The following is a 23,756-nucleotide window of genomic DNA, read 5'->3' as shown; positions in this document are numbered from 1 at the left end:
ATTAGTTGTTGTTCTCGTTACTAAGTATTAGTTAATAATATTTTGACCGAAATGGAATGGCGTCTGATGCTACTCTGTATTGAAATGTAATTTTTTGCATCGAGGTAATGAAAAAAGTAAGGCTTGATAAAACTGTATGTTGATTTTTTAATACTCTAATATATACATGTATATACATGTGTATATGTGTCTGTGTGTGCGTGTGTGTGTGTGTGTGTGTGTGTGTGCGCGTGTGTGTGTATGCGTGTGTGTGCATGTGTGTGTGTGTGTGCGTGTGCGTGCGTGCGTGTGTGTATGTGTGTGTGTGTGTGTGTGTGCGTATGCGTGTGTGTGTGCGTGCGTGTGTGTATGTGTGTGTGTGTGCGTGTGTATGTGCGCGTGTGTGTGTGTGTCTGTGTGTGTGTATGTGTGTGCGCGCGCGTGTGTGTGTGTGTGTGCGTGTGCGTGTGCGTGTGCGTGTACATGCATACATACATACGTGTGTGTATGTGTGTGTGTGTGTACATGCATACATACATACATACGTGTGTGTGTGTGTGTGTGTGTGTGTGTGTGTGTGTGTTGTAAGTAAATCGCGGTTTCCACACAAGTTAATATGTTTCACGAACACTACCATTATTTGTCTTATATAGGTTTCTGCAGACAGGTCACTACATATCACAGATATTGTCATACAATCTTAGAATATTGGTCGGAACGGGTAAAACACGTCCATGGCCAAAAACCTGATTGATTCTACACTTTTTAAGATGTTACCGACTAACAAAGACTTTTTTTAACGATTGTAATTACATATCAAATATATTTTTCTGCATAAAATATTAGTGGCTGTATATTAAACGTGTTTCTGATCGTGCTAATATTTGTACTAGGTTAAATTTCATTTTAAATATAATATTTTCGTACGTACGAAATTATTTGAAGATAAAATCCGGTTTGGGCTTTTTACAAATATTAAGACGACCAGAAACACATTGAATAAACAGACACTGATATTCTAAACAAGAAAATATATTTTATTAGTCGGAAACATCTTACAATGCAGCAAACTCAGGAATGTCCCTTTAATAAAGAAACGTTCTACGTTCTTTCACTGATCTATATTTCTTAATTTCATAACGCCTTCGAAAACGTGTTGATATAAAATTTATAGAATATAAATGTATGTAGTTAGCATATGCTTGCCCTTTCCTAACACCTGGTATTTTGGGTTTCAGCCAGTGCAAGGCCATATGTTTATAGACATATATTATTTGCTTTTAATTATTTGTCGATAATAAGGCTAGAGCTGAAGGCTGTAATAACAAGCGGTGTTTGTCACGCAACGCTTAACACTTTGTATGCGTGGAAAATTGGCTTTACTATCTCTGCATATGTGACTGAGCCTGAAATATGCATTGGCAGAGACTGTAAAATGGTATTAATTAGATCGATTCATCTCGTTAGATAATTCTTCATTACAATGTAGTCCTTTAAAATTAAGGTGGCATTGCAAACGCTTTGAATCACAAGTACAAATTAAGCTGACATTGCAAACGCTTTGATTCACAAATGTGATTCAAAAAGCCAAAGCCAAAAGATTAAAACAATGTGCAAACAATTAACATCTAGCATAGCAGCATTAACTGAATGAATGTTTTTAACGACACCCCGGAACAAAGTATTGCAAAGAGCTGATCAAAAATATAAATATTATATATTAAAATTTAGAGTGGAATTATGAATCTCTCGAAAATGTTAATACTAGTTCAGGATAGAATAAAAATTATTCTATTACATTTCGTCTACCAAATATATCTTTCCTCGTTGGCTTAAGGTGGATTCACGTTAGCTAAAGATGATTCTTCGTTTGCTAAAGGTGATTCTGTGTTTGTTTAGGCTGACTGCATTCCACTAAAATGTGGCCAACCGTCACTGACAGTGCTCACACTAAGGTGGAGGATTCTTCTTCAGAAGACAATAATGTGTAAAGTATGTATGAACGATGTGAGCACGACACAATACTATGCTATCCTTCATGCACCACCTATAGGGGTAACGTCAGGACTGGCTTCAAACAACGAAGAATGGTGGTTTTGCCATATTCGCCATGTACGTCAAAATATACCAGTCTTTGCCATATTACCCAGCTTCTGTGTGTGTTGGGCTACAGACATGCATACACTGCTATCCAATATAAGGTCCTTGAATATGTAGTTTGAAGTTGTGGGTCATAAATAAATTACTACTTGTGTCCAAGATGTACACGGTTGGCTGATCAATCACTTCTCCAAAGTTTGATAGGAAAAGTCCACTTTTACTCAAAAGCTAAGAAAACATGAATATTTCTTTGTCACAATTACTGAACTATGTTTCGTTTAGAGTGAGAGTTATTGGTCATGGTACATGTGCTGTTCAGTTTCTGGGATGGTGAATATAAAATATCCTCGCAACGAATGGATGTCTCCTCTCGAAGACTATATGTCAAAATGACGAAATGCTTTACTTTAACTTTATTCTGAGACAAGCAATGACGTCACATGTGCTCACATCCACTGAAAAGTTCAAGCACACCTACCGTGGACACATTATTCTAGTTCGCCCGGAACCAAGACCTGATATTTCCCATTAATACTAGACGAGTATAAATATTTATTGTGATTTTAGAAGATAATGGGATTTATGAATGGGAAACCTAGTCTACACAGTTCACATTAGGTCACTTGGTCATTACCATGGTGTAGCCAATCAAAAGTCACAGACGTGAGCTACAGCATATGTTGTATATTAATAAATCTACGGCCATCTCTCGCGTGTGATGACTCGGCTAGATAATACATATCTTTATTATTCTACGCGTTGGCAAATTACCACAACCCTTGTCTTGGAATATTTTCTTTCGTGTACATGTGCAATAAAATGTGATAATAGGGTAATGAATTTGTGCTGTTTATTTATATATTTGTGTTAGATTGATCTCGGAAATCTCTTACACTTCCCACCCCTAAATCTCTGACATACTCATCTCACAAATTGCAAACACGATTGTCTTCCAAATCCATAACACATTGATTCTCTATTGCAAAATCCCTAATATACTCGGGCAAAACCCTTTTACACTCTGGTTTTGCAAACTCCTAGCACTTGCTTCACAAAACCCTAACACATTTTTGGATGGGTTTACTTCTTTTTGTGTTTGTTGGTTGGTTAGTTGGTTGGTTGGTGCTTTTCTTATTTATTTTTTTATTTTTTATTTTTGTTATTAAGTGATTGTTTTTTGTCTCGCAAATTCGCAAGACACACTTCTCACAAATTCCCCACATTCGTCTTTGAGAACTATTCATAAGATATGGTTGCATACCTTACAGGATGGTGATAGCCACCGTATTTCACTGAAAGCTGCCTGGCCTGTCCTATATATATATATATATATATATATATATATATATATATATATATATATATATATATATTTCTTTCTACGCATTATATATTGTAACCAATGTTCAGCACAATAAAAATATGAGAGCGTATTAATGTTCCTCTCGCCTACATGCAACTTGCATTGAATTTCCTACCGGTTCCCACAAGTGCGTGTATTTTTAACACCCAGTTATAAATGGAAAGAGAAATTGTATGGTCACCTCGTTTGGTGATTATCTGCTATCAATAGCCTTGCTATGGACGCCGTGATGTGTCTGAAGGTTGAATAATTAACACAAACATTGTGTACAAGGGACACTTGTAAAAATATCTGGTTACAGGGTGTGGCGAACAGGTCCACTCGCGTAGCTAGAATTTTATATTGGGGTGGGGGGGGGGGGGCAACCCATATTGAGGGTGCTAACCCATACTATGTATCTACGTATGTATGTATGTATGTATGTATGTATGTATGATTTTATAAAATTTAGTACAGCTTTTAAAAAGTTTCATTGGGGAGCCATGGCATCGTGTCCCCCACCCCCACCCCCACCCCTCCCTACGCCAATGTACAGGTAGAAATACAAAGTAACAAACTTCTGCCCTATTTTCAGGACGAGGCTTTGATTCGCTTTGGTCAGTTTACTACTTTTGGTTTTAGGCGGGTAACAAGTTAAAGTTAAAGTTTGTTTTGCTTAACGACATCACTAGAGCACATTGGTTTATTAATCATCGGCTATTGGATGTCAAACATTAGGTAATTCTGGCACGTAGTCATCACAGGAAACCCGCTACATTTTTCCTAAAGCAGCAAGAGATCGTTTATATGCATCATCCCACAGACAGGATAGCACATATCACGGCCTTTGATATACCAATCGTGGTGCACTGGCTGTAACGAGCAATAGCTCAATGGACCCACCGACGGGGGTCGATCTAAAACCAACCGCGCATCAAGCGAGCGCTTTACCACTGGGCTAGTACCCGCGACAAAGGCATATCGACCATGGAAGTATTATTTCATTTAATGCTTCAATCATATATCTTTTCGACTTGGTAAGATGATTGGAACAGTTCGTTTGCGAACCAGCTTCATTCTGATAAGTAAGTACTGCGAAAGTGGCAGTCTTCCTATAAGCGATGCAGGAAGAATGAATAGGTTTTATGCTGCCCCTCTCCATTATAAAATGTTCAAAATTGTCCCTAAAATAAGTATCCTTCTGTGATCGTCCAGCCACTATACAATACTAATATCAAGGCTAGTATATGTGGGGGGTTTTCGAAACCTTTAAATTATACTAAAAGGCAAAAGTTATTGTGACATGGATTGTTTGGAGTTATAAATTTGTGAATGGATTTATGGATGTAAACCAGAGAAAATGTGCATGAAACAGCTCGAAGAAATGCAACCAAGCAGTTGTTGCAGCGATTGCATGCTTTGTGCAAGAAATATGGAATATTCGGGAGAAATCATGCCCAGTGTTCACCATAAAATGCCAGACATTCAGTTGCAAATCATTGCCACTCTGTGCAGCCTTCAGAACTCCAGAAGTCAGAAAAACACCACTAATGAACTGTTTGATGCAATTTCGTCATGCCACGCCTCGGTGAAAACGACAGATGGCTAGTTTTAGAGATGCTTGAATCTCTGGGACCTCGCAGCGTGACGTCGCATGTCAATTCAACGTCCACAGAAACACCATATGGCAACGATATCAACAAAACAATCAGGTCAGGGACCGTCCCCGTAGCGGCCGACCAACCGTGACAACCCATTGCCAAGACAACACTGCAGGAACTCCGGCTGATCCTTCGTCAGATCTGAAATGGCATTCCCAGGAACCTTCTCCAGAGTTTAGTGGCCTCAATGAGACGACGGTGCCAGGTCTGTATCAATGCTCAAGGTGGACACACTCGCTAATATCTGTGTGAACTTCGCTCTGGACCCCCCTCTAGTGTTGTGGCTCATTTGCATATGGCAGGTGCGCCCTTTTCAATGGACTATTGCTCGTTTCCATACCTTCGGACATTTCTCGTCCCATGATATAACGTTTTATCCACGGTAGTAAGAACTTATCACCAATTATCTTTGTCTTTTGTGTGTCACAATAACTTTTGCCTTTTAGTATATAATTTCTGGGTGGAATTGAAACGATTCCGCTTCACATCTGTTACCAAAATATATCATTTCCCATCAGCTTCAGATGATTGCACTCCATCACAATATGGCTCACACTGGTAATTGTGTCACCGAGGAGGAGGGTCCTTTTTAAAATAAATGAATGTCATAAATGTGCTTGGCCGACGCGAGCACGGCACAAGACTAGTTTATCCTTCCTACACCCAGTAGCCGATGACTTAAAATAAATCATTGTCCTCTAGCGGTGTCGTTAAGCAAAACAAACTTTGAACCAACTATATTAATAAACACAAATGTTCTTAGTGCGTCGTTAAATAAAACATTTCTTCCTTCTCTACACCATAATATGTATAAGGACTGCCACTCACCAATACTGTCCTGCATCGCCTGCATGAGGACTGCCACATTATCAGAACTGCTATTCACTGTCCCAGGACTCCTACACCACACGTAGGCTACTCTCATGACTATCTTGCACCATCTATAGGACTGCCACTCATGAGTCCTGCATCATATTTAGGACTGTCACTCATGAGTCCTGTACCATATTTAGGACTGCAACTCTCATGAGTCCTGTACCATATTTAGGACTGCCACTCATGACTGTCCTGCACCATCTGTAGGACTGCCACTCTCATGAGTCCTGTATCATATTTAGAACTGCCACTCTCATAAGTCCTGTACCATATTTAGGACAGCCACTCTCATGAGTCCTGTACCATCTGTGTGAGAATTGCCACTATCCCAGGGCTGTCCTGTACTTGTAGGAGGCCTTCCACTATATCATGACTGTCCTGTACTTGTAGGAGGCCTTCCACTCTCTCATGACTGTCCTGTACTTGTAGAAGGCCTTCCACTATCTCAGGACTGTCCTGTACTTGTAGGAGGCCTTCCACTATCTCAGGACTGTCCTGTACTTGTAGGAGGCCTTCCACTCTCTCGGGACTGTCCTGTACTTGTAGGAGGCCTCCCACTATCTCAGGACTGTCCTGTAATTGTAGGAGGCCTTCCACTATCTCAGGACTGTCCTGTACTTGTAGGAGGCCTTCCACTCTCTCAGGACTGTCCTGTACCATGTGTAGGCCACTCATGACTGTCCTGCACCATCTGTATGAGGACTGCCACAGTCCTGGCTAAAAATAAGCCGTTAGCAACTACATCGCCCAAATCATCTTACAAATATAATGGTTGATATGTTTTAAATCATTGTAAGGGACATCAACACTGGCATAGGCCAAATTCAAAGCAGACTTGAAAAAAAAACATATCACTAGCAATTCTTATAAAAAATCTGACACTGAGGTTGAATTTCCTTCAGAATGAGCGAGTGATCATGAGTGAGTGAGTTGGGGGTTTTCGTACTCGTACAGAGCAAGCCGTTGTAGCACACGCCTGTCATGGGCGCAAGTGTTGGCTCATACCAACTCTTCCGGCCATGATAGAAAGATTGGGGAGGTAGGAGAATGCGGGATCGCCCGCACTGGCTGGTGCAAGGGAGAACAGGCAGTCCGACTGGAGACGGTAACGGGTAACTATCCTTCAGAATAAACTTTTTAAATAGATATGCCCAACGTGGGCGCAATGCAACTTTATGCTGCCGGCACCGTTATCTCTCTCCAAGGACTGTTGGGACAGAATGAAGCTAGCTGGCACTGTGATCAAACACTCCAAGGTTATACTTATAAAACTATGTATATTTTAGACACCGTACTTAAGGACCGTTTGGTTATCGGAAACTTCGAAATTGACAGTTTTCAACACTACTTAACGAACTTTTCTGTGGGGCTTGAGGCAACCTTTCCACCTAACCTCCTTGATCTTAATTTAATTGAATCAGCTGTCAACATAATTTATAAATAAATAATTTAGATTAGCCCATCAACATTGGCGCCACTTAGTCAAAGTTGATTAAATAGTATAGTTTAATTTAAAATTATATTTTAGTTTAGGCGCAGTTAAAACATCTAAAAGCCCCTTTCCCTTCTTTATTTTTTGGCTTAAATCAAACTTTCCAAATTATCTGTTCAGTAACTAATTCAGGTCCCGAGTCAGGTCCCCTATCTTATCGGAGGTCGGACTCGGGATGAGCGTGTTCGAAACCTCAGTGGTATATGAGCACGTTAAATAAGTTACTTAATTACTTTCAACACTACGCTCTAGCCTAACGTCAGATTGGGGGATCATCAAGTTTGGTCGGTGTCGTTAAACACAATAAACTTTTTAAATGTTTTTCCCCTATTGACAGAGGTAACTGAAGATACTTTAAAACAAATATACAAAGTGTAGATAGAGGATAATAAACAAGTGACCAGTTATTATCAAATTTATGTCCCGAGTGAAATAAGTTTCACTTGTCACGAGCTTTACTGAGTGACAAATGAAAATTATTTCACGAAGGACATAAATTTGATAATAACTCGTACCGAGTTTGTTATTTTATTTATTACCCCAGCTATTTGGGTTTTTTAAACCTTTATGTTTGATATAGCCTATATCGGCTACACGTCCATGTATATAGCAACGACGTAAATTACTTTACTGTTCTTGGTAGGCCTATTGCTTTAACTTTGTATTTTATTCACGGTTCACAGATAATTTTCAAAACCCAAAGTTCTATATAGTCTGTAAAACAATATATAATGAATTGCATGAAACTACCATTTTATTACAAGTTTAACACTGAAACCAGAAAGATGTAAACGTAAACGCTTTAAACTACGTGACGTCATTGTGTGCGCTTTGCCAACTCGTGATGACGTCATATTTAGTACCGACAAGGTGATTGGTTTGTTGGCGTCAAATCGTCCAATAGTAGTGTACGTTGAACCAATGCATGATAATTTCTCAGTGTGAGAAATTATGATTTTTATTTTCCCCGTGCCTGTTGGGGTAATAAATTTAGTTATTTAAGAATGTTCCTAACTAACACCCCAAACAGTTCTAAGTGAGGTACTTCAGAAGAAGTCCTGTTTCCTGTTGTTATATACATTCAGACACATATATTCCCAGATAAACGGCAGCCGGTTTACCCTCGTGGTGTATAGAAGCACACAACACGTGTGTATCTGTTTTATCTCATCATGTTACGTTAATGTGTGCTGATATGTCAACAGTCTTGATACACGCGACCTGTGAGGTGCTCAGGATGTTTTTGTTAAAAGTTTTTTTTCATGATGGCTATCGTATTAACGAGATCATGGAAGCTTTTAATATGATTTGCGGCAGATACATTATGATACTCGATTAACTGAGTATCTGATGCAATACCACGTGTCTAACATATTCAGACATCGAAATAAGCAAAGTGCCTGGTAATGTATGTATAGGTTACCACCAAAAAACGGGACTCCAATAATCTAGAGGCTACGGCACATTTATCAAGTTTTAAATTCCTGTTGTTGCTACTATTAAAGAAAATGCATACATACATACTTAGATGCATACATATAAATATAAATACAGATAGATTGATGGATGGATGGATGGATGGATGGATGGATGGTTATAGTTTAATAACACCGAATTGTTAAAAATGTAGATGTTGTTACTATTGACAAATAACATTCTGTGAAGAACGAAGTACCGTTCACCACTTTCTTGACCTGTGGTAACGTGAACGATCGTCCTCGACTTATTTCGATCCCTACATAGTAACAAACAGGCCCGTGTCAACGGAGGGGTGAAGTGCAAAAGATGTTTACCAATCTAACATGGCGGTGCCGCTTTTATATTATCGTCAGACCACGATGACGGACCACGCAGTATTCACCTTAAAAGCTTTCAGAGTGGGAGTCCTTCAGATGGTGCAGGGCTTCAGTAAATGGACAAAATGGTAGATTTTATTTTCTGTTTAAAACACTGAATCTGAAGATAAAGCACCTCACAGTGATTCATAGCTGCACGCCATTACGACTCTATCTATCATAACTTCTTTTGTAATCAGTCTTGCAGACAAACGATGATGAATATGTCAATATTGACCTTTCATTGCAGCTAATACCTCCTTGATTAAAGAAAGAAATGTTTTATTTAACGACGCACTCAACACATTTTATTTACGGTTATATGGCGTCAGACATATGGTTAAGGACCACACAGATTTTGAGAGGAAACCCGCTGTCGCCACTACATGGGCTACTCTTCCGATTAGCAGCAAGGGATCTTTTATTTGCGCTTCCCACAGGCAGGATAGCACAAACCATGGCCTTTGTTGAACCAGTTATGGATCACTGGTCGGTGCAAGTGGTTTACACATACCCATTGAGCCTTGCGGAGCACTCACTCAGGGTCTGGAGTCGGTATCTGGATTAAAAATCCCATGCCTCGACTGGGATCCGAACCCAGTATCTACCAGCCTGTAGACCGATGGCCTAACCACGATGCCACCGAGGCCGGTTCCCTTGATTAATGTCGTAGACTCAAGTTTCAGCCTGTGAATATATGGACACTACGGCATAAGTTTGGTTAATCTACAAACCTGTAGCACATCTATATAAAATTACAAATAAAGTGAACCAAGAATCTGTGACTTTGAAACGGGAAAATACCCTCTAAAAATAGACAAGATCGTCTCCATAACCGTTACTTCTCAGAGGAACGTGAGTTTTTAGAATTATGAAAAATGCATTTCGCTGTATTACGAAACAAATCAGGATGTACGGAAATGGATAATCTTAACAATAACATGTAAGTTATATCTGATTACAATGATCAAACTACTAGTACGTCTCTAATACTAAAATATTAAGCAGTAGTTTTAAAAACGCTGTAACTTTAAGGAATAATAGAGACATGGAGGTGATGGTGCATTTGTTGAATCCTACAATATAGCTTTCCATGTATGGATTTCTATAAAATTTTGGAATCCCACAAAGACGTGGCATGAACATTGTATCGGCTCTCTCGATTCAACTCTTTCAGACAACAAACTAGCCGCTGATTTAGCACTAAGTAGGTGAATTAGTATCACTACCAAGTTCTGTTAGGAAACGGTTATTATAAGAACGTTATGCTATTAGTGGTTTTGTTAGAGAAAATTAATAGACACCTTGTTTAAGGCAGCCATATTTGTGTCTTTTTTATCATAGACGGATGTGACGAAAAGGCTTCTTGACGTAATATGCTTAGTGTTTTGTAGTTCGTGCTTTTAAAAAACTGTCACATCACGTGCTGACCGTTCTGAGAGGCATTCAACAACTGTCACGTTAGATGCATTTCAGCATTGTCTTTGATATGATCCATAGTGATTTTAAAGTTATAATTACCTCGACAATTTCGAAAATATAGTATATATTGTAATTGTAATTAATAAATTCCCTTTTCCTTTTTTCGGAAAGAATAGTTTTGTTTATTTGTTTGAAGACTGTCTTCGGTTTTGCTAAATGCATTGCAACAATGACTAGAATTTAACTTTCCGGACGATATTCAAAGGTACTATAATATAGTAATATATTGCCTATAGTAATACATTAAAGATATTATCTTTAGACCTTGCATCTGTTATAATGTTCTGGAGTCTCAGTTTTATTTTAATGAAGTGGGGAGAGTATAGTTCTCATTCAAAGAGGCAACAATTTTTCAAATCAGTAGAAATGCGGTTTTTTTTGTAATTTTGTTAAATATTTATTTCGTGAATTACCATATTTACAGAAATATATTCATATGGCGTGGATATACAGTGGGTTAATGGAAATAAAATATTACTTATAAACATATATGTATATTTATATCTACACATAAGATACTCACCAACAATACGTAGTCAGTTTTAATGAATCACTACGTTCGGACAATTCATGAAGAAGGAAGGAAATGTTTTATTTAACAACGCACTCAACACATTTTATTTACGTTTATATGGCGTCAGACATATGGTTATGGACCACACATATATAGAGAGAGGAAACCCGCTGTCGTTAATTCATGGGCTACTCTTTTCGATTAGCAGCAAGGGATCTTTTATATACACCATCCCACAGACAGGATAGTACATACCACGGTCTTTGTTAAACCATCGGTGGAGCACTGGCTGGAACGAGAAATAGCCCAATGATATCACCGACGGGTATCGATTATAAACCGACCGCGCATCAAGGGAGCGCTTTACAACTGGGCTACGTCCCGCCTCCAGTTCATGAATAAGAAAAACGAGAAGAAATAGGACACGAGAGCAGAAAGAAAATGTGTGGAGTCGGAAGGATAACGAGGAAGAGAGAACAGTTTCTTTCTAAATGATGGGCGTTTCAATGGTATACATTAAAATAAGTGTACTTGAACATTGTGTTACCTCGTTCTTCCTTATCATTTGCTGTAATGGCGTCTTCGTGACACATTTAACATTTAATTTCAACTTCATTTTAATGTTGATACCTAATTAAGTTTCAAGAACGCTGCCCTGAGCTGGGCTGTGTGTCCAGGGCAGTGGGTTAATGGTTAGAATCATTGCGGTCGGTATATGGGTCTTAAATGTTTAAATATACATCCCGATTCAGCCGTTACATTCATAATGGAAGCTGGTACATGAATACAAACGCATTGTCTGTTGGCCTTGAAGCCAACGGCTTAACTACTACACCACCGAGGCCGATTCTTAAATAGTCTTGTCGCATTAATATTAATAGTCTGAAGCCAATGCTTCTAAATAGTCGTCCCTGGCCCACCTAGTTAATGCTTCTAAATAGTCGTCCAGCTTCAAACTCATTAATGCTCCCGAATACCTGTCCTTCTCATTCGCTGATATTTTAAAGATAATTGTTTACTTTTTAATCGTGTCAATGTTCTTAAATAATCAATCATTTACAAGCTAGTTAATGATTGTAAATAATCGTCCATAAATCTCTATCTCTTTAAAACTAATTTGTAACATGACTGTTTATTTTTAAAGTAATCATTCATATTCAAGCTAACTAATATTTTAGTAATGACTTAGCCTGAGTACTCTGCCGTTCGAGAGCTAGACGGACATTTGGACTGTTATGATCGCTTTCTGCCGCCAGAGATAATTGTATAGCGAAAACATGGAATGGCTGCCTACCATCGGGTAGGCAAAATTTCTCGCTCTATATTAACAATAGCCTTATCTTTGACGTTAAATACCATTACATTAATCATTTTCGAGTTCGCTGATAACAAATATTTGACATATTAACCACTAATACACACACTACAGGAAGAAACCCGTCAGCACCTATGTATTTAACCAGAACATTATTGAAAGGGGGGTAATGTTGGGTTTCTTCCTGTTGTGTGTGTATTACTATTAGTGAACGGCAGAGTACTCAGGGTCGTAATGAGTATATGCGGACATGGACGCCAACTGTTTGCCTAAAGTAGTGTCGGAAATAGATTAAAAATGATTTTCGTCAATTATTTCTTTCATATTAAGCTGTCAAGTAATTATTTTGTAATACCTATTTAATGATACTCTACCTAATTTAGCATTTACTTGTTTGGGCTCTCATTGATGTACAAGGTGGCGTTTACTCTTGAAATTGAAATAAAGATGTCAGTAAACAGGATATCTGTGACCTTTATTGGAACAGACTATAACACATTTTGATGACATACATATGTCAATTTCATTTACCCCTAAATAAACTTAATTTAAAACTGTAAGTTAACCGATTATTTTGAATAATATTGCAGCATAAATTATTAATTATGACCAGCATATATAGGGAATATAAATACATTAGAAATTGCAACTACTTAAAGGTGCTATATTAGAAGCTATATGTGAACATCTGTTTGTGATAAACATTCTCCAATAGAAATGTATTTTCTACTAGTAGATAAATTATTTCCTATAATCATTTATGGGCATATAGTTAAAGGTGTAGTCTTTAAATGTTAAAGCAAAATTTAATAAAACATGATTTGCAACAGCAGTCATTATGCAACTTTGAGATAGCACCTTTAATACCGGTATAATAGATCAAAAACTCAAAATGGTTCTTGACAGTTTTGCTCAAAATTTACTTATAAATGTCTACAAATATTTAGTTTTGGAGAGTGATAGGGGTACACTGTCATCAGAAGGGTCCCTCACATATTTGTAACGGCAATGAAATTGACTGACCAAAATGTGTTATAGTCTGTTCCAATAAAGTGCACAAATCACCCGTTTACTGACATCTTTATTTTAATTTCAAGAGTAAACACCACCTTGTACATCAATGAGAGCCAAAACAAGTAAATGTTAAATTAGGTAGACTATCATTAAATAGATATTTACAAAATATTTACTTGTCTGTTTAATATGTAAGAAATAATTGACGAAAATCATTTTTATTCTATTTCCGACACTACTTTAGTTCCCGATGTGGTAATTTGGTTTAACGTGAAGCGCATAAACCAGTCTAGTAAACGTGTTCTACTCGGTACGGCTGGACTGAGACCTGTTGTTCGCTGACTCGCAAAATATTTCATTACTAAATCACTATAAAAGCTAATTCGAAAATCAAAGAAAAGCAGTTTTTCAATCTAATTAAAATTAGCTCCACTATTACATGTGGATCTAACAGCCAGTTGGAACTCATGTCCACCAATCAAAACCTTACTTGCAGAATCACGTCATTGATTTGAAAATAATTTGAAAACATTCCGAATTATCCTGAGGGTATACGACATGTTTCATGTGAATTACGAATGCCTTATTTAGACCAGTAGAACTAATTTTAATCAGATTGCTAACAACAGTGCGTAGTCTCCAATGTCCAAGTAACATTTCGTCTGTAAATAATAATTTAAATATTGACCAATCACACTTCACCTTTTATAACGTTATACATTACAAATTATTTATTTATTAAAAAAACTAAAAACTAAATCAGTCTTCAGTTTTACATTACAAATTATTTATTTTATAAAATAAAACATGTTTTAAGGCATTCGTAATTCACATGAAACATGTCGTATACCCTCAGGATAATTCGGAATGTTTTCAAATTATTTTTAAATCACTGGCATGATTCTGCAAGTAAAGTTTTGATTGGTGGACATGAGCTCCAACTGGCTGCTGTTAGATCCACATGTAATAGTGGAGCTAATTTTCATTAGATTGGCAGTTTTTTTTTAAAAGCCTCAGATTGTGATATTTGTTTGGTTAATTGAATTTGTTAGTAATTTTGACCAAATTAGTTAATTTGTTATGATTTTAGGGTCAAGATTAGCCATTGTTTTCATATCTGGCCTGAAACAAAACCTGATCCTTTCAAAGTACGGTGCAATATGTTTTTGTTTTATTAATAAACACAATAAAAAAATAAAAAACACACACGCAATCTTTTGTGTTTGATAAAGTAACCGTTAAGCAAGGTAGGATCATAGTAATTAATATTTTTAACATGACTACATGCATTTGTTTAGATCGTTCATGTATCAACTGAAGCGGTTTTCCTGGGTTGACTTCATTTCAATATAAAACATTATCTAGGTCCGTTATCAGTTGCGAGTATATACCTCTGGGCAGACCTGATTGCAGTAAATGCTATTATCCTAAAACAACAGACGTGCGGCGTTATATGTTCGAACAAATGAAGCAGAGGTATTTTTTAATGTAAAGCGATTTTGGTTAGTCAAGTCAGGAATTAGTTACATTTATTTTCGTACTACCGAGGTACTGATGTTTAGTTACGTTCGTCTGCAACTTTGTAAATAAGGTTAAAACTGAGTAATGCAGTAATATACCATGACGTCATTACATACGCGTGCGATATAATAGTGACTCGTGGAGGCTTTATGTTATTACCACAGGTACAGTACTATTTGTAAACATGTCTCTCACTGCTCGCCTACACTAGATGAATCGACGTCATAACAAAGTCGTCAGTTGCATGGATTGGATTATTACTTATCAGGGGTCGCAATACTGCTGTTCCGACCTATTTTGTTCCTGTCGAACATCACCAAGGGTCGGGAGACTTTTTCACCTGCCGTCCTGTCAGACCGGTAGTTATTTGGCATTTATACTTATGTATAAGTTTATTTCTAATATCGTTTATGATTATAATGTATAATCATGTTTGGGCCCGGCATGGTTTGATTTTGGCCGGAAGAATTTGTAGCTTTCTAGACAGAATATCCGGCAGGAATTTCAGCCAATTTCGACCCCTGCTTATGATGGAAAGGAATGTAGAACAACACCCTAGCGCATTGCTATTACAGACATGATATGTTTTTGAAAAATCTCAATATCTACACACACACACACACACTCACACACACACACACACACACACATACACACACACATACACTCACACTCACACACACACACACTCACACACACACTCTCACACACACACACACACACACACACACACACACACACACACACTGTTAAAGTAATCCTAAGGACAAAACTGTTATGCATATGCAATGTTAATATTAACCAATTTGCTCCAATAGCTGACCTCTAACGGCATTTGCTCTGAATAAATATTTTTCGAGATTGTCAGACGCTAATAGCTGGGAAAGTTTGAAAACGTTTGGACGTCTATGGTAATAGTTTAATAAGTTTCATTCTTAGATCATTATATCGTGGGTACTGGAGAATAAAATGATACTCGTCTTATATTTCATTTTTTGTCACATAGTGTACATTTTCTCTGTGATCTTTCAATATTTCTATACCTGCTAATTCTGTATTTAATTTATGTTCACATGTTCTGATTTTAGTTATTTCTTTAAAGTGTCGAACGTCCAATGATTTTCGAAGATAATCTTGTAATTTGAAATTATTTAACAAGTGTTTGTATAGACTTCCCTTTGGAGATACTGAAACATTAATCAAAACCGTACAATGCAAAGTCAAATTGTTATTTGACAAAATAATGGTTGATTCCATGAATCTAGTGCCTTGACTGCAGAGGACAGCCACTCCCGAGGAGATTCTTTACTGGACAATACATCCTTCCTGCACCGCTCAGAGGACTGCCACTCCCAGACCAGTTTACTAAATCAAAACTAGCACATGACAGAACTAATTGGAATAAATACAGCTATTATGACATGCACTCAAAAATCACTGTCAAAAGTGACGATATCAAGAGTTCGCGAGAGGTGAGCATATCCTGCCCCATCCTTGGCAACACATGTTCCTTATTGGGCCCAACAAAGTTCAAGGATAATATTTCTGTAAATCTTCATCACAGTCAAACATGATCTACAAGTCTACATAATAAAGCTATACAAAAAATTCCACATATACCTATTATATAGTCAGAGGCAGATCCAGAAAATTCATTAGGGGATTACATGAGGCGGAATGCCAAGGGAACCTTGGAGGAGGTTTGGAGGGGGATTGTAAAACAAATGAAAACAAATATATAATAAAATTACATCTGTCGAAATATTTAGGGGGCGGGCCCCTGGCCCTCTCCCAGATCCGCCTCTGATAGTCACCTCTGGTTGAACCGGTAGGGGACTAATAAAATACATTTTAAAAACAAAACATTCTTAATAGAACAATCTGCTATCACATAGGTTACACTTTTCGATTAGCACTAAAGTGGTTTTATATCCATTTTGATGAGGGGTGCCGAACATTCATTCATTCCGTTTTCATGCAAACAAGGAAGATAATAATTGTTATACATGTACGTCCATCTTTAGTATTAGGAGAATGAATGGATGTTTAACGACCCCCCAGCACGAAAACCACATCAACTAATGGGTTCCGGACAAACGTACACGACGATGAACATCCAATACAAGAAGCAGGATGTTCTAGGGAGGGGACACAACTTAATAAAATGATATCTACAGTATCCTAAAATATCGAATGTATCTTGTATTAAACTAGATACACTTACCTCCACTCATTGTAAAAAGAAAATCAGCTAAAACACACGTACGTATTATACACGTTATACACTATATTTTACGTTACCAAACACACCAGAAGTACCACAAACAAGTTATTTGTGCAGAACTAAATCATTCAAGTCATGATAGGACGGGATGTGGCACAGTCGGTAGGCCCATTAGGCAATATTTCGTTTTTGACAGTACACCACGACTGGTAAATTAAAGGCTGAGGTATGTGTCATCCTGTCTTTTGGATGGTGCATATAAAATCTCCCTTGCTACTAATGGAAAAAATGTAGCGGGTTTCTTCTCTAAAACTGTATGTCAAAATTACCAAATGTTTGACATCCACTAGCCGATGATTAATAATGAATGTGCTCTAGTGGTGTCGTTAAACAAAACAAACTTTCATTAAACAAAACAAACTAACTTTTTTCAAGTTAGGATCATCTTCAAGTAACACACGTTATCCTAAGAATGAATGAATGAATGTTTAACGACACCCCAGCACAAAAACAAACATCGGCTATTGGGTGTGAGAAAAACGTTATCCTAAAAGTGTCACCAAACTGTTCATCTTCGTCAGAAACTATCTCGGTTGGAACGTGCCGTACTTGATAAGGAAGGAGCCATCCGTTTTAATGACCGCGGATCAATGGTGGTAAAACACTGCACTGCGCTGCATCTGTTGGTAATATTCCATGTTTATTGATCGGACACAGCACATCAAAGTACCAGAACACCCTGGCATGACGAGAGACCGACTTATTCTTCCTCGATCGACAGGTGATAACCGTAAATCACGAAAACAAATACTTTGCGTCTACTCTTTTATTACGGCGGCGTGTTTAATACAAGTACTTCTTTCTTTGTACTGCCAATAAAAGATAATAAATATTTTATAGAAAATAACCACACAAATATATGTGTGCGTGGAATAATTAAAGCCGGGGCCACTGAACACTAATAAACAGGCCACAGCCTCAGGCTGATGAGACCATTTGATTTTATCGCCTCTTTTGATGTATTCGATACGCTTGTAACAATACGGTCTAAATTAATGGAGACTTCTAGCACGTGTTGTTATTTCAATAAGTGATACAGTGTGTTATTAAAAATATACAAATAGAACATTTATGTGTGATGAATGTTTTAATAAATCAAACGCATATTAATTGGAATAAATTACGTTTGTGTGTTAAGTGCGAAGCTTGTATTATATCCTTCAGTAGCGTCAATGCCAAACAAATGAAATCCGCTTCGGTTTTTTCTTTCTTTTTTTCTTTTTTTCTTCTTCTTAAAGGTGCTATGATAGTTGCAATAATGTATTATTAAGTTTTGCTTTGAAACATAAAGTTTATATGTTACTGCCGAGTTTCTGCGGTCATGGCTGTGGGAGAAACAAAAGAACTGAAAAGTTACACATTGACATCGGTTTATTTCGAGAACATAATGAGGTTCCCACCTAATTTGCATAATTGCAGGGAGGGTTTAAATAATTATAACTCAATTAAATTATCTTTGAATGTTTTTTCTTGATGTAATTGATTATAACTTGGTCTAATAATAATAATAAAATAATTATTTTAATAACATTTTTTTACATTGGATTGCCCCATTTGGTCCTACTAAACATAGCCGATGTCACATATACCTTCAGCTATATGCCTATAAAAAAAATTACAACCAAATAATTCCATTTACTCGTAGAAGGGAGAATCTTGAGTGTGCCACACGCATTAACTAGTGACGTCACTGTTTTATGTTTACACATTCAACCCACTAAGTTTACCCAGAATTCTGTGCGGTCAACTGACAACAGAAAGAAAGATGGTAGCCACAAATTATTCGAAAAACCTCTCTTGTCGTTCAGTGCAAGACTTTTCTTAATTATTATTCTACAGTTAATAGTGGTAAGATTTTATGTGTGGGATCGATTAATTTGTAGATATCTATTACGAAAATAAAGAAATATTGTAGTTTTAACTTTGGCATAGTACCTTTAAAGACACGTATCCATAGGGGAAGGGCTTCCATTTTTTGTAGAGGTGGGGGCAGGCTGATGTTTGCCCGAATTAAACGAAAATGCCCGAATCTGCATAACAACGTTTATTCACATTAGGATTACCACGAAACGGCTATATTATAGGGTTGCAGACATATCACTACGCATTTGTAAATTGATTATAACTAATATTGTGAGTAGAATGTGTGGTTGATTTGAGGGTAAATCAATTCTCCACTATTAATAGTTAATAGGACGTCACGTGAATTTAATATATTAAAATGTAATCAAAAATAAAATGTAAAAAGTAATCGCCTGTATATATAACACATGCATAAGTATTTACATAAGAAAACTTTTACAATACAACTCATGCGGTTGCGATTACGATTATTTGGTTTTAATTGTAATTTGTGGTCGCCAAGAAAAAATGTATGTTTTACAGGACATGGCTCCGAGTTCTCCATCTTAATTAAAATTAAAATTAAAATTTAAAAATTAATGGCAAATCGACCTTGAAATGTTATTGTTAAATCATCCTGAAAGTATTAACCCTCTAAAATAAATCAGAAAAGGTTGAGTTAAAGACGAGTCTTTGGGACCAGTCATTACACACACAGACAAAAAAATACATTGCACTTTCCAAGGTCACGAAATGTTGAGGTTTTGTTTTGGTGTTTGTTTGTTGGTGTTTGTTTGTTGTTATTGTTTGTTTTTGTTTTGTTTCTGAGGGAGGTAGGGTTTTTTTTAGCAAGAATACGAAGTGTGTAATACAAAGAGAGGCCTAACATTACCCATTTATTATAAAGTTCCTATTTGTGCAAAGTTTCAGAAACGTGATTTCATATTCAATAAATATTATTTCTTTGGCTAAAAATACAAATAACAAAACAAATCAAAACTTCACCTCCACCAACTACAAACAAACAATGCAACACAACACTTTCTTATAGTTGTTATTTTGGTTATTGAGGGTTAATCAGTTCTCTAGTACCCAACCCCCACCCCTCTTCATCCCTGGAAATGTTGCTTGAATATGCCAAATGGGTCAATTATGCAGATAAATGTTTTCATCAAGATATGCTGAGAATAGACTTGCCGTCCAAGGTCAATGTGATAATGACTATCTTTTAATTCGTCTGAAAATAGCTGCTGACGTAAAGAATATTTATTTACAGTATAAATATTTTACAAGACTACATTTATAAATGACGACCGGTTGGCGTATGTTGATTGAATGAGCCAAGCTTTTCACAAACATCTCTCAATAAGCCTAACTACGAAGAACAAATAAACATGTAACATTTGCAGGGAGTAGTTGTTGCCGTTTCACATTCTACCTTTTTCTCTTTAAAAAAACAAATCCGACTCTATCTTTAAAATAATAGATTGACCTCAACTGAATCAGATTACATAAACGAAGAAATGAATAGAAATATATTTTTTCAGGGAGTATGTCACCATGCATGAGATTCTATAACAAACGTACGGGGTGGGGGAATATGGGGGTCATGCATCACCCAATTACACCTTTTTTTTAAAAATAACAGATTGACTTAAATGAATTGGAATTTACATACGAAGAAATGAATATAAATATAGTTTTCAGGGAGTATGTCACCATGCATGAGTTTCTATAATTAACATACGGGGTGTGGGGAATGGGGCCATGCCCCACCCAATCACACTTTTTTTTAATCCGACCCCAGTTTTAAAATAACAAATTGACTTAAAATGAATCGAAATACACAAACGAAAAATAATAGAAATATATGTTCCAGCGAGCATGTCACCATGCGCGAGTTTCTATAAATAATGTACGGGGTGGGGGAATGCGACAATGATCCACCCAATCACACCTTTCTACCCACAGTCTTTTATATTTACCTGTATTCCTACAACACGACAATGTGGATGCCACCTCACCCCCATCCCACCCAAATATAAATCCTGGCTACGTCAGTGGTGACAGTTCAGTGCATTTCAACTGAATAGAAAAAGTTAGTCCTTCTCCAGATTACACTTGGAAAACATTGTGTAGATGATTAAACACTAGGAAATAAATTTATTTTTATAACATACATTTGCAGAATCTGAGTTGCCTCATAAAGTAATCATCTACTAAATCCCAAAATGGCTGTCATCGAATTGGAATAACTCGTATAGCCCACACAAACTGACACCATTACACAATTAATCAAGGGAGATAAAAAGAAAAAAACTTGGCACTAGATGGTATCACACTAACATATTTTTTTCTTTTGCACTACAGCACATTTATGGCTCAACAGATTGTATGTTTTGTCAAAATGTGTTTATTGAGAACACAAATTAGCTTTACTGCTTGTTTGTATTTAGTTATGTTTATTTGAATTTAGTTCTGTTTATTTGAATTTAGTTCTATTTCAAACCTCTAAACGTAATCATTATTTGACTTTCATTTATTCCGTATATTAAGGAAAATATAAAAGGTGGTTTGTCGCCATGATTAGACGAGTTGGAAGACTCTGTATTTTAATAATAAAACATAATAAAACGAATAAATGCATTTCTTCAAAAATATATTATAAATGATAAAAAGTTTTGTTTTGTTTAACGACATCACTAGAGCACATTGATTTACTAATCATCGGCTACTGGATGTCAAACATTTGGTAATTCGACATATAGTCTTAGAGAGAAAACCCGTTACATTTTCCCATTAGTAATTAGTAATTTTCCCATAGACAGGATAGCACACACCACGTCCTTTGCTATACCAGTCATGGTACACTGGCTGGAACGAGAAATAGCCCAATGGGCCCACCGACGGGGATCGATCCCAGACCGACCACACATCAGGTGAGCGCTTTGCCACTGGGCTGTCCCTAAATGATAAAAAGAGAAAAATAGTAGTGGACAGGAATTATTAAAAAATATGTGAAAACTAATATATCCTTCGATTTTTCAAGGTAAAGTAATATAACGGTTGTAACATAGCGGGATACATGCTATGATAAACGTCTATAACGCAATAATGAAAATCGATTGAAAATCGTGTAAACGTTATTACTGGTCATCATAAAGTGTATAAATGCAATTGTTTCGCAGGTGATCGAGTGGCCAGTGCAGACAGGCGAGCTGGACAGTCGGACGTAAACCGAGGGTCTGGGTCAAGTCAGTCTAAGACAACTGGCATCACAAATTGATTACTTGACTCAGTTCAGCAAGGGGCGAGACGTAGCCCAGTGGTAAAGCGCTCGCTTGATGTGCGGCCGGTCTAGGTCCTCTCTAAGACTATATGTCAAAATTACCTAACGTTTGACATCCAATAGCCGATTATTAATAAATCAATGTGCTCTAGTGGTGGCGTTAAACAAAACATTTTTTATAATTTCAGCAAGATGGGGCACAAAACGCTAGTTATACTAGTGGTGTATTGGTTTTGTTTGTTTTGTGGGATTTTTATGTTGGTTCTTTTTAGCTGTTGTTGGCTGTTTTTGGGGTGGGAAAGTGGTGCGGGGGTGAGTGGTGGGGGGTGAGTGGTGGGGGGTGAGTGGTGGGGGGGAGGGGGTTGTATCACCTTAAACCGAACGACCATATTAGGAACCAATGAAATCGCTAACGTGAGCGTTGCTCGCTAAAGCTGAAGACATGCCAGTTTTATCAAAGAAATAAATATGTGTGTGAATGAAGCTGCAGTAATTTATAGTAATTAAGGTTCAAGCACGCTGTCCCAGGAACACGCATCAACTCTATCTCTGTTAACTGTTCAGAATATGGGTGCGTGGTTTGTATGTGTGTGGGAAAGAGAATGAATGAATGTTTAATGACACCCCAGCACGAAAAATATATCGGCTACTGGGTGTTAATTTATGGTAAATGGAAAAATAATGGTGTGTGGGAGAGAGCGACAGAAAGGGAGGAAAAGAGAGAGACAGATAAAAGTTTTGTTTAAGAATTCACTAAACGCCAGAAACAATCAAAATGAAAGGAATGTTTGCTTAACGGCACCTCAGCACTACAGTTATTTTGTGTCTAACACATTTCGACATTTCTTCGATAGAGAAAAATGAAACCGGAAGTCGCCACATAGACTACACCTAACGGTAAAACAGCAAGTGATGTAGGACAATAGCTCATCGGACAAAACCCAACATGTTTCAAGAAAGTTGACAATAGCCCATTTCATCACAATTAGTAACATTTGTTAAAAAAAAAAAATTAAGTTCAATTTGTTTATTTAAAAAAGGGATTTCTGAAAATGTGGTTGGTTTATTTTTATTTTTTTATTTTTTTGGCGGGTGGGGGGTGGGGGCTGGTTGGCTATTGTCCACTTTCTCCAAAAAGTGTTTGAAAACGCGGCGAGCTTTCATTTGGTGAACTATTGTCCGTGCACCAGCAGTAAGAAATCTTTTATAT

The sequence above is a fragment of the Gigantopelta aegis genome, chromosome 10 (assembly GCF_016097555.1).
Source record: "Gigantopelta aegis isolate Gae_Host chromosome 10, Gae_host_genome, whole genome shotgun sequence".
Taxonomy (NCBI): Eukaryota; Metazoa; Mollusca; class Gastropoda; order Neomphalida; family Peltospiridae; genus Gigantopelta; species Gigantopelta aegis.
This window is presented reverse-complemented; position numbering follows the sequence as displayed.